The following is a 13,091-nucleotide window of genomic DNA, read 5'->3' as shown; positions in this document are numbered from 1 at the left end:
CTGGTCACCGGCACTCTCCAGTCTCCCTAAAGAAATAAATAATATTATAACAGCTGATTATTATGCATATAAACAATTAGATTGGGCACATAAAGAAGCACTTAATTTAACACCTACGGAGAGAAAAGCATTAAAAGACATACAAGCAAACAGAAATATTGTAATAAAACCTGCAGACAAGGGAAACGCAACGGTGATCCTTGATAGGGACCAGTACATCTCAGAGGGACAGAGACAGTTGGCAGTGAGAGAACATTATCGCCCTTTGGAGCAGCCCATTTACACCCACACGATCCAGGAAGTAAGGGAGATTCTAGAGGAAATGTGTTTAAAGAGGGTGATTAGTGGGGAACAGAAAGAGTATCTTATGGGTGAGACACCTCCAAGGCCCAGGAGATTTTACCTTTTGCCCAAAATTCACAAAGAGCCAGAGAAATGGAGCATCCCCTTCGAGGTTCCTCCAGGAAGACCCATTGTCTCGGATTGCAATAGCGAAACGTACCACACAGCCGAGTACATAGAACACTTTCTAAATCCTCTCTCCACCAGACACCCTAGTTACCTCAAAGACACTTACGATTTCATCCAGAAAATAGGACCACTTAAAATTCCCCCCGATGCACTCCTTTTCACGATTGACATTGACAGTTTATATACAAATATAGAGACAGAAATAGGACTAGAGTCAGTAAAAAAGTTTATGAAAAAGTTTCCAGATCAAAATAGACCAGATAAATATATACTCAAACTATTAGAAATAAATTTGACCAAAAACGATTTTGAATTTGATGACAAATACTACTTACAAGTCAAGGGTACTGCCATGGGTAAAAAATTTGCCCCCTCTTACGCCAATATTTTTATGGCAGATTGGGAGGAAACGGCCTTAAATTCGGCACCTAAAAAACCATTGGCATATTATAGATTTTTAGATGATATCTGGGGGGTCTGGACTCACTCATTGGACGATTTTGCTTCTTTCACTGCTCACCTGAACAATCACCAAGCTTCAATCAAAATAAAATACACGGTCCATCAACAGGAAGTGAATTTCCTGGATGTTGTATCATACAAGGGTCCAAATTTTTCTGTCACAGGTCAACTTGACTTCAAGGTCTACAGGAAGCACAGAGGAAAATGAAGGCCACTGCTGTCGGCTGGGTCCACTGGCATCACTGTCTGTCTGGCCTGTTGATTCCTTGCTGGCTGATTCTGTTACAGTGACTGTTTCTTGCTGCCTGACATTTTCTTCTTGGTGATGAGTAACATTTTCTTCAGTTGCTTCTGCCTCTACTACACTTGTTTTGTTTTTTTTTCTTTGAAAGAAACTCACTATATCTTTACTTCTTTTTATGGCTTGGCACTGCTCTCTTCCCTGCCTTCAAAAGAAACACTTATGTGTTATTCTCAATCTCAACAAAACAATTTTCAAATTGTGAATGAAATGCACAGAATGCATCCGTCATTTCACGTGTAAATGACTAAGTTAGGCCTGACAATTTAACTGACTATCTATCTAACTGACTTACTGTCATGCATTAACAAGTAACGTGTCACCAGACAATTGTTATTATTGTTTTTTGTGTTTTTTTTGACACATTCTGTGCATATTGTCATTTGGTGCAATCTTGCTATGTGGTCACTGTCACAAAATATGCAAATCACCATGACAGTGTTTATTGTTTGTTATTACATGGCTTGGTTGAATTCGAATGTAGAATGCGCTGCTTAGTATAACAGACCGTTGGCATGAAAAACAGCGCGTTGTTATGGGCGCAGGATTCTAACCGCAGAGACGAAACAGACTATTTTCTTTAGCGGAAGCAATACAAATCGTTTTTAAATCAATAAACTCCTTTTTAAAATCAATATTTTGTGTCAAATTATTGATTTATTTGGTAGGTTGCCATGTAATAAGCGGGATAATGTATAGCGAGGCGGTTGTTATAGCGAATACAACCCCTTCAGGCTGATTTAAGATCCCTCCGCTTCGCGTCGGGCTCCTAAACAGCCTGTCGGTGTTGTATTCGCTATAACAACCGCCTCGCTATACATTATACCTTACATAGCGCCCAGCGTATTTTACTTTTATTGTATTTTATTAAACGTTGACTGAACATTGACCACATCAACCACGACCAACGCGAGCAGAGCCTGACAGGGTAAAAACATTGATCTGAGTCTGAGAAAACCCTACAAACATATTAAACCATACATAAAGGTTACCTACCAGCTCTTTGTTTGGTGTCTTGACTTCCCCACACTTGATCAAGGAAAAGTCCAAGTCCGCGACGTTGACGACCGTTGTTTCTCTGGCGCTACACTTCTTTGAATCGCGAACTTCAGTAGAGTCTATAAACCGATTGGCTGTAAAATGAACCAATCGCAAGACATCTTATAGGGGGGGCACCTGGGGTGGCCAATCGAATTTCGGGGGGGGCCAGTGCCCCCCTGGCCACCACGTAGACACGCCCCTGGCCTGGATGACACGGGACCGTAAAAATGAGTACAGCTGCCATCATTTGAAAGGTGGGTGATGTAGCAGAGCCTTGGAAAATTTTCTCTTTGCCCATACAGGCGTCGAGTTGGTCAAAATGGCCACCATCATTGTTGTGAGTGATGTTGAAGAGCCACATAATTTTTTCTCCGTCCCCTGTGACGTCGAGTGTCTCCTCATGTCCATACAGACGTGAGTTATATGCCCCTTACCACATCTGCCTAAAACCTAACCTTCGTTTTTTTTATAAAATTAAACCCTTGTTGGTATAGCCCTCTTGATTTGAACCCTGGCAATTTTAGCCCTGGCAATTTTAGCCCTCTATTTTATTTTTTAATAATGATATATATCTCTCTGTGTGTGTGTGTGGACTCGTGGCGGCCAGTACAACTCTGGACAGTGCACAACCGTTTCCGAATCCTTCGGGAATCGGATCCTGGATCTTCATTCACCTAACCCTAACCCTAACCCTAACCCTAATCCTAACCGCATACTTACCTGAATCACATGTGAAGTTAATTAATTACCTGTTATAAGTGCCTGTGGACCCACATATTGGACTGGACCCTGTAAAAAATTAAAATAAACAACAACAATAATTTTTAGTTTGTAAAAAAATAATTGATGAAGTACATAAAATGCTGAACGGGTTATTGGTTGCCTGATGGGGAGCCCCGCCTTCCTAGCTCATATAAGCTGGAGGGAAACAGGGTCATCATTTGTCATTCTGGTTCGCCTGAGGAAGGTTAAATAGATTACCGAAACGTCGCGAGATACCTGAATGACACAGAAAAGCCTCCACCGCCTGGGAAACGGTGTAGTAGAGCTAAATTTATTTGATTAAAGCACACCATTTAATTTCTCTCTGTCCATACAGACGGGGAGAAGTGTGTAGTGAGCGCAGTGTGGCCTCCATCACTTGGAACATGATGTAGAAGAGCCTAATTTTTGCCTGAAAAAATCTATTTAGATTTTTCTCACAGTCTATACAGACACTAAAACGTGCGCTCCAATTGGACATGCTCCCCATCATAACTAGCACTAAAACCTAACACTACTATTTTTGTTGCAAACCCCCTTCATAAAATAGCCCGCGAAGCGCTAACCCTGGGCATGCTAGCCCTCGTGCGCGGCTCTGGGGTTTTTTACGAGTTCCAAAAAAATGTTTGAGCTTGACGTTGGCTTTTCTCAGGGAGGTGTTGACTTTCATGTGTGATTTTGGATTCATATGTGTGTGTGTGGACTCGTGGCGGCCAGTACAACTCTGGACAGTGCACAACCGTTTCCGAATCCTTCGGGAATCGGATCCTGGATCTTCATTCACCTAACCTAACCCTAACCCTAACCCTAACCCTAGCCCTAAGCCAACTCCTCCGCCGCTGGACATCGCACCCGAGCCCCAGGCTTCTCAGCGCGTCCGCCAGCCTGCTCGTTCAGCCTCACGCTCACCAAGACGCCGAGGCCAACCCTCGCCTCCACCGGCGAGACGGCCAACTCCATCCCCGGCGTCCTCTTACAGCTCGGCCGTCCCGACGATACCAGCCATCGGGAAGTGGACGGTGGTAGGTCTGAGGCAAGCGCTGGCAAACTCCGAAGTACAGTTCTCGCGGAAATTAACCAAAGCAGAACTGTACAAACTTTATGTCAGCTTGCAGCCAGACAACCGCTTTCCAAAATCCACTCCCAAAACAGCCAACAGGCAGACTAGAGCACGCAGGGCTCAGGAGTCGCCTCGATCGACACCTTCTCCTCTCCGCACAAGATCCAGCTTGATTCGAGCAACGGGCAACAACAGGCCTTCAGAAAGCCTGGGACGCGCCCCTAATTTCACCGCGCCAAGGCCCCACCTGCTTTAAACCGAGGGCCAACCTCGCACCGCGGTTTCTCCCACCGCAGCGGCGTTTGCAGCTGGGCCCACCAACCTGCCTCCAGCCTCTCCTTCCGTTCCTCCCACAGTTACTAACCCTTTTCATTTGCAGTGGCCTCCAGCTCCCTTCGCAGAGGCTAGCGCGAGCTTGCTAGCAGCCCAAGCGCAAGGTTACCACCAGTCCAAGCCACCTTTCGCTAACTTTTCTTCTTCTTTCCAGTGGCCTGCAGCTCCAGCAAACTCAATGCCGCCCCTACCGACAGCACAAGCACATATTCCTCAAATGTATCCTACTTTTCCTCATGCTCCCAACAACTTTTCCCTCCAAGCTCCAGAAGCAGCACAGCCTCCTCTGTCTTCCAACCCCCTTCTGCAGACTAAATCTTCATTTTCTCTCCTCACAGCAACACCGATGCCTGTCCCTGCTAACGCTGTCGCCTCGGAGCCACCTCCAGTGGCTCAAAACATCCGGGCTCAGATCCTGGCAGGTGTAGATGTTGACTTGTCATCTCTCCTCTCTATGTTCCCTGTATCAGACACAAACCGTCAGTTAGACTGCGGGGATTTTTCAGTCATTCTAAAAAACCCCAACCCACATTCTTCCCGCTTACTTTCTTTTCCCGAATTTTCGATCGCTTTTTCCCGTTTCACGGACATCATTTGTTCCGTTTTCCCCCACAGGCGCCGCGAGCTGAATGATTATCTCGCTATCATAGCGGAGCTCGCGTTGTCCTTTGGGGGGAAGTCATTTTTACACTTATCACAAACTCTTTTCAGCAAAGTGTGCCGTACGGCTTGCCCAGTGGAATCAGTGCGCTTACTGGGGCGCTCTCGATTCGGATCTCCACAGCAGGGTGTTCCTAGGCTGCAGGAACATCTCATGCGCAGTTTGCAGGTCAGTGGCACATTCCACAATGTCATGCCCCCAGATTAACCCCTACACCCCCGGCCCAGATACAACACAAGTTAAATCGACCAGTTATGTGCCACGACCTGCAACCACCTCAGCGACCCAAGATTTCAGACGAAATTCCCCTCGTTTTGCAGACAACCAGCAGTGCAACAGTTTTAACATAGGGAAATGCAACAGACAACGTTGCAGATTCCTGCACATCTGCAATTTCTGTGGTGGAGCACACGCTTGCTATGTATGCCCAGTGAAAAAATCTATCAATAAAAACCCAAAAAATTACTTATCGACTCCTGTGAACATTTCTCGTCTTTCCGTCGAATTAGAACACCACCCGGACGCTGATTTCACAAATTATTTGCTAACCGGGCTCGAACACGGCTTTATACCTGGCATCGAAAGCCCGCTTTCCCAGAATACAATTTGTAACAATCTCCAATCTGCTCTCACTGAAGCCGAAGTCGTAGATAACCTGATTAAAAAAGAAGTCGAGTCAGGATTCATGATCGGCCCTTTTGACGACCCTCCCTTTGAAATTTTTCGCATTAGCCCCATCGGCGTGGCCACGAGAAAATTTTCAGGTAAAAAACGCCTCATTATTGATCTCTCAGCACCGCACAATTTCGACGAATTTTCTCTCAAATACCATGATATAGAGCATGCAATCGAAATGATTAAAACCGCAGGACGGGGTGCTTGGCTCGCAAAAATCGACATCACTTCTGCTTTCAAAGTGATGCCAATCCATCCAGATTCATGGCACTTATTTGGGGTCCGTTGGCACAAGAAATTCTATTTTGCCGTACGCCTAACGTTCGGATGCAAAAGCAGCCCCAAGATTTTCGACATGCTATCAGAAGCGGTTTGTTGGATCCTGTCGAACAATTATGCCATCCCTCACCTCATCCACCTGCTAGACGATTTTCTCATTATCTCGCCACCTGACTCCATCCCAGACGTACACATTCTCACCGTCAAAAAAGTTTTTTCCGAACTCGGAATCCCCATTGCCCAGGAAAAAACTATGGGTCCTGCCACATCCATCGAGTTCCTTGGTATTAATTTGGATTCCGTAAAATTTCAAGCTTCACTACCAAAGGAAAAAATTGATAGGATAATTCTCGTCGCATCAACCTTTTTAGAAAACGCCCACCGTTCCAAACGCGAACTCCTATCACCGCTAGGTCACCTAAACTTCGCAATGCGCATCATTCCGCAAGGCCGCCCTTTCATCTCGCATCTTCTCTCACTTGCATCTTCGGTTCACGCGCTGGAGGACCTAATTCTAATAACCACGGCGTGCCGCGACGAACTTAGGCTATGGATAACATTCCTAAACCAGTGGAACGGCTTGTCTTTTTTCTATAACAATCTCGTTTCTTCCCCTGTTGACATCCAACTTAGGCTATGGATAACATTCCTAAACCAGTGGAACGGCTTGTCTTTTTTCTATAACAATCTCGTTTCTTCCCCTGTTGACATCCAACTTTTCACAGACGCAGCTCCTTCAATCGGCTTTGGGGGATTTTATCAAGGACGCTGGTTTGCGTCTCCATGGCCACTGCAGCTTCAGGACATGCTACAGTCCTTTTCGAGCTTTACCCTCTCGTAGTCGCAGCTTTCCTGTGGGGGAAAGAATGGACGGCTAGTAGCATATTAGTGCATTGTGACAACAAGGCAACAGTCCAGTGCATTAATAAAGGCCGCTCTCATTCACCTGCTCTAATGCCCCTTCTAAGACGTCTAATCTGGATCGCAGCTTGCGATCAATTTATTATTACTGCAAAACATGTCCCAGGGTCCGAAAACCTAATTGCTGACTCTCTGTCTCGTTTTCTGTTTCAGAAATTCAGGACATTGGCTCCAGAGGCGGACCATTTCCCAACTCCAGTACCTCATTATTCAGAACTGATATTTCCATAAACCACCCGCTAAAACCACTCTTTGACGCATCGCTCAACAGTATCCTCCAAGCAGTTTCTCCCAGAACAATCCAATCCTACATGACAGCTTGGAGATGTTTTAAATCTTTCCATTTCTTGTATAGCTTACAGTTCCCTGATTTTTCTCTCCTCTCAATTACGTCTTTTATCTCCTATCTCAACAACATCAAGAGCTTCCAAGTTGGATCCATCAAAGGATACCTGAGCGGTATCCAATTCTTCCACAAATTAATCTATGGCACTCAGTCTCCGGAGATAAATAACTCACAAACCTCCCTCTTGATCAAAGGAATTCAGCGATCACAGCCTACCCGCCCGGACAGCAGACAACCCATAACACTAGAGCTACTCACAAAATGCATTCATACCCTTTGTACAGGCTACCAGCCCCTTCATACAGCCCGTACACTCGATACCATGTTTATCTTAGCCTTTTTTGGCTTCCTTAGATGCTCAGAAATCGCGATCACCTCCAAATTCGACCATAAAGTCCACCCCACTATCTCAGACCTATCAGTACTCGATGATGAAACCATATCATACTTAATCAAACAAAGCAAGACAGACCAAGCTAAAAAAGGCCATTTGATCTACATTTTCAACATCTCCTCCCCAATCCAACCATTCCAAACTATTCGTGCATACCTCCAAATGAGGAGATTTCAGGCGAAATCTCTTTCTGAACCCCTTTTCGTAGACGCTTCTAACAAACCCATCACACGCTTCTGGTTCCAAAAACAGCTCAAATCTGTTCTCCAGCAATCAGGCACCTCAGCGCAAAACTTTTCAAGCCACTCCTTCCGCATAGGGGCAGCAACAACAGCAGCGCAAAAAGGACTCTCCCAGCAGCAGATCCAAGCTCTCGGAAGATGGTCTTCTCACGCTTTTCAAAGCTACATCAGGACCGACCGATACCACATCAGGAAAGCTCACCAAACCCTTATTAATTAATAACCCTTATTAACCTGATAAGCTTCATGAGCGCGTGCACGGGTTGAAGCGCTATTTTTAGCACGAGTGTAATGTTTGTTAATAGATTTAACGTAAAAAAACATCATTAATCTTGACAAACTATATATCATTCTAAAGGTCTAAACCTCAAGCATCGAGGACAGACCACTGTTTTTCATTGAAAAGCTTATAACGGCTGTATTTTTGCATCAATGTAAGCAATACACATCAACGATTTTATAAATAAAAACAGAGTACATACCTTTAGTGTCCTAATTACGAGCCACACACGCATCCATTGCAAACAATTCCAGAACGAATGGAAAGGTGAGGGTCCACTGAATAACATCCCATAGAGCATTTTAATCCAACGAAACAATAACGGTGTAATATTGATGGTTAATCCTTTGTTTACATTGCATTTCTGCGGAGCGAAGTATCATACTAGACTGTTATGCAATAAAATAATGCACCAAAAACAGTCTCCCGGTAGAATAAAGTGGCATGGGTTTAAAGCTTAGAATGTTACGAACAAAATCCAACTAACCCCACTCAAAAACATGCAAAGATAGCCGCGATATAGTCAAAAATATCCAACCATAGCGATCGTTTTATCTGATGTCATGACGTGCTCATCCAATGATAATGTCTGTTTATCTGGAGCCAATAAAAGCATTGAATCGTCATGACTGACAGAAAATGTAGCCAATGAGCACACGATTCCAACGAGACCTTGCATGTGTATGTTTGTCACATGGGCGTGAATATTTATTCATCTGAATGTGCCAATGTGGCGCTATCTCCGACGAGATGCTGCGAGCCTGACACCCCCCATCTGACAGCTAAAAGCTAACGCGCTAGTAAACAAACAGAGGTCTCTTTGTAGTAACTGTTTGCTAATCTTACTAACTGGACGGAATGTATTATCCAATGGATCGTCAAAAGAAGTTTTTATTGTGCTGAAGATGCTTTATTTGAGCTCACTCGAAGCAGCGATGTGAAAAAGGAGAGTGAACACAGCGGTGACGGTGCTTGTTGACAGAGAAGTTGATCCAATAACATACCGGTGAGTTGCTATGTGTAGTTGTTTATGTATATTGAGAATGTGTGTGAGAATGTATGTATTTTATTGTTTCTGTGTGCTAGAAAAAATGCAATATACCAGTATGCATTATACATATGCTGATATTTTGCATTTTTCCTAGCACACATGGGGAAAAAGTATATAATTTTTCCCCATGTGTGTGTAAATAAAACATATATATATATATATAACACATGTAATTGTTTATATATATATATATATATATATATATATATATATATATATATATATATATATATATATATATATATATATATATATATATATATATATATATTGAGACTGTATTTATTTTATGTTTTTCCTGTGTGCTAGAAAAATTACAATATACCAGTATGCATTATACATATGCTGATATTTTGCATTTTTCCTAGCACACATGGGGAAAAAGTATATATAATTTTTCCCCATGTGTGTGTAAATAAAACATATATATATATATAACACATGTAATTGTTTATATATATATATATATATATATATATATATATATATATATATATATATATATATATATATATATATATATTGAGACTGTATTTATTTTATGTTTTTCCTGTGTGCTAGAAAAATTACAATATACCAGTATAGATTATACATATACTGATATTTAGCATTTTTTCTAGCACACACAGAAAAAAAAAATATATATATATATAATATATAAAATGCATTTTTTTCCCCTGTGCTACAAAAACAAATTGACGAAAAAAGAAAAGTTCTGGACGGCCGACCATCTGTGTGATTGTTGAATGCTCACTGTTTCACCGGCCATTATATTGATTGTAGGACTGTGTGCGAATGTATGGGCCGCCGTCAATATGAATGCTCACTGTATAGCCGGCCGTTAGATTGATGCTTGGGCTGTGTGAGAATGTATGGGCCGCCGTCAATATGAATGCTGTCTAACCGACTGCCCATCAGTTTCATTGTTCATGGGATGGCCTGTAATTAGAGTGAATGATGACAGTGTGATTGTTGATTGAATGGGCAAACTATACAGAAATAGGACATGCAGTGCTAATTCTCATTCCTTTCCTTGCCATTCTACAGGCATCAGGTTGAGTCTTCAGATGAGCTATGGCATCCAAGCACCAGCCAACCAGCAGAAAAGAGAAGAACGCTTTCAGATTCTTCAAGATCTGCACTTGCTGTTGTAGACCTGAATCCGCCAGTAAAAGGCCAGTAAATGTTTTTTTTTTTTACATTTGCAAATTGTGTGTGTTTTTATAGCTATATATTTATATTATATTGTTATTTATATTACTAGTTATATTTATAGTTATTATACTTATATTACTTGTTGTATTTTCAGTTGCAAAGAAGTTTAGCTCTTTTTTATTAATATTTCATTTTTATTATATTTTTATAAGTTCTGTTGTACAAATAAATCACTAATACAAAGTCTTATGGTTCTGCCTATTATTTTATAGTTGAAAAAGCATTCAAGCATCATATATGATGGCTAAAACAGCTTGCAGTACACTTCATAACATTAGGTTATCAAGTCTCCTGTAGGTTTCTTGGCACCTGGACATATTCTTAGAAAAAAGCATGCAGGAACCCCATTTTTCATGATATCTTCGTCAAATTTTAAATATAAACTGATGAGACTTTTGCCTTTCAATTCATTAACTAACTGGATTCCTCCAGGCTTATTTTCATATATTTTTACATCAAATAATAAAGTGTTCATTGTAGCACAAATCATCTTCAAGACACTTCAACTTCTATAACTGTTTGTCTTTCTAAGTTTTTTTCTACTTTAATGTTTGGGTAATAAACTGTAAAGTGTCTTCTTTTTAAAGATGTCTAAATTGTGCATGTAGTGCAAATTGTTTAGCAACTGCAATTGTTTTAGTTGGGAGATGTCATTTCTGGGGATGTGCCTCAAGCAGGCGGAGGGAGAAATGGAACAGACATAGTCTTGGAAAAAAGCTTGCAGGAACCACATTTTTCATTATATCTTCCTCAAACTTGAAATATAAACTGATAAGTCGTGTGGCTTTCAATCCATAACTGAACTGGATTCCTCCAGGTCTATTTTCATATATTTTTACATGAAATAATACAACATTCTGTGTAGTGCAAATAATTTTTGAGGCATTTCAACTATTATAATTTTTTATCTGTTTGAGAATTATCAACTCTGATTGCTTTTTAGTAGAGTCCCAAGTGTCTTCTTTCCAAAGATACCTTAATTGTGCCTGTAGCACACTGTTCTCAGGAGCTATAATTGTTTTAATTCAGGTAGGTCGTTTTCAGCTGTGAGCCCCAAAGTGGGGTTGCAGTTTAACAGGTTAAAAAACCCTGTCCTATTTTTTCTCTTCTTTCTATCTAGCGAGGCTCACCCATTCAATACAGCGAGTCTTGATCTCCTGTCGGATGCTGCAAGAGCTCTCCTGGACAGCGGCTATTCTTTTTCCTCTTTTTTCGTCTGGCGAGGCTCACTCATCCGACACCTTGAGCTGATTTCCCGTCGGATCCCGTGAAAGCCCTCTAGCCCAGCATCCATCTCTTTCTTCCTCTGACCAGCGAGGGTTCCCTTTCCGATGCCTTGAGAATTGTTCTCCCATTGGATGCCGCGAGGGCCCTCCAGGTTGCTATCAATCTTTTTCTTTTTCCATCCAGCGAGGCTTGCTCGTCCGATACCGCGAGTCTTGATCTCCCTTCGGACACAAAGAGCGCCCCAGGTCTATGCCTATCCCTTCTCTTTTCTCCGTCCAGTGAGGCTTACCCGATACCGCGAGTATTGATCTCCTTTCGGATGCTGCAAGAGCTCTCCTGGGCGAACATTCATGCTTTACCTTCCACCCGTCCGCCAGCGAAGCTTACCCATCTGATGCAGCGAGTATTGATCTCCCATCAGATGTCGGCGAGAGCTTCCTGGCCGGGTGTTCCACTTCTCCTTCACCGTGCCGTCAGCCGATAGGACCCACTCACCTGACACCAGAAACTGCTCCTGGTGGAGGCTGGGTGGGCCCCCTCGGTCAGTCGTTATTTTTTAATTGCGCCGCCCCGTCTATCGGTCAGTAGGGCTCACCCGTCCGACGACACGAGTATTGATCTCCTGTCAGATGCGGCCTGAGCCTTCCTGATCGCCCGTTCCAAACAACGCGCCCCCCGTTCACCAGCCATTAGGGGGCCCCTCTGGTTGGGCGGATTAAAACATGTGCTCCCCTTTCTTTCGACCGGTAGGGTTTTTTCCCAGTCCGATGCAGTGAGCCTTGGCCTCCCATTGGATGTCGTAAAAGCCTTCCCGATCGGTTACCCCAAATTCGGACTGCTCCACACTTATCAGCCAGTAGGGCCCGTTCCGCCAGGCGCTATGAGAGCCCGTCAGAGGCAACACGGGTCCTCCCGGCCAGGTAGCTCCAAACCATGCTGCTTCTCATTTTTCGGCCGGTAGGGTTTTTTCCATCTGATACAGTGAGCATTGGCCTCCCATTGGATGTTGCAAGAGCCTTCGCGACCAGTTGTTCTAAACGAAGGCTGCTTCCAGCCATCAGCCAGTAGGGCTCGTCCGCCCGATGCCGTGAGCTGCTCCCATCAGAGGCAACACGGGCCCTCCTGGTCAAGTAACCAGGCTTATCAAACCGCCAGCCCACCAATTATCTGCGTATTTGGGGGGTTTTCTGGTGGCGGTCCTCTGTTTTTGCATTTTGGGGGATACTCTGGGTTCGGGCAAAATTCCGAGCCCGGAGCCCTCCCCCGGTCAGCACGCCAAATACGCATAATCTTTACTCTATTTAGGTTGATGTAAGTGTGAACTCGTGAATTGATGTTTTATAAACAAATTTCGGGAGAAGCACCCTCAG

This window comes from Gobio gobio, assembly GCF_949357685.1.
Source record: "Gobio gobio genome assembly, chromosome: 14".
NCBI classification, from domain to species: Eukaryota; Metazoa; Chordata; class Actinopteri; order Cypriniformes; family Gobionidae; genus Gobio; species Gobio gobio.
This window is presented reverse-complemented; position numbering follows the sequence as displayed.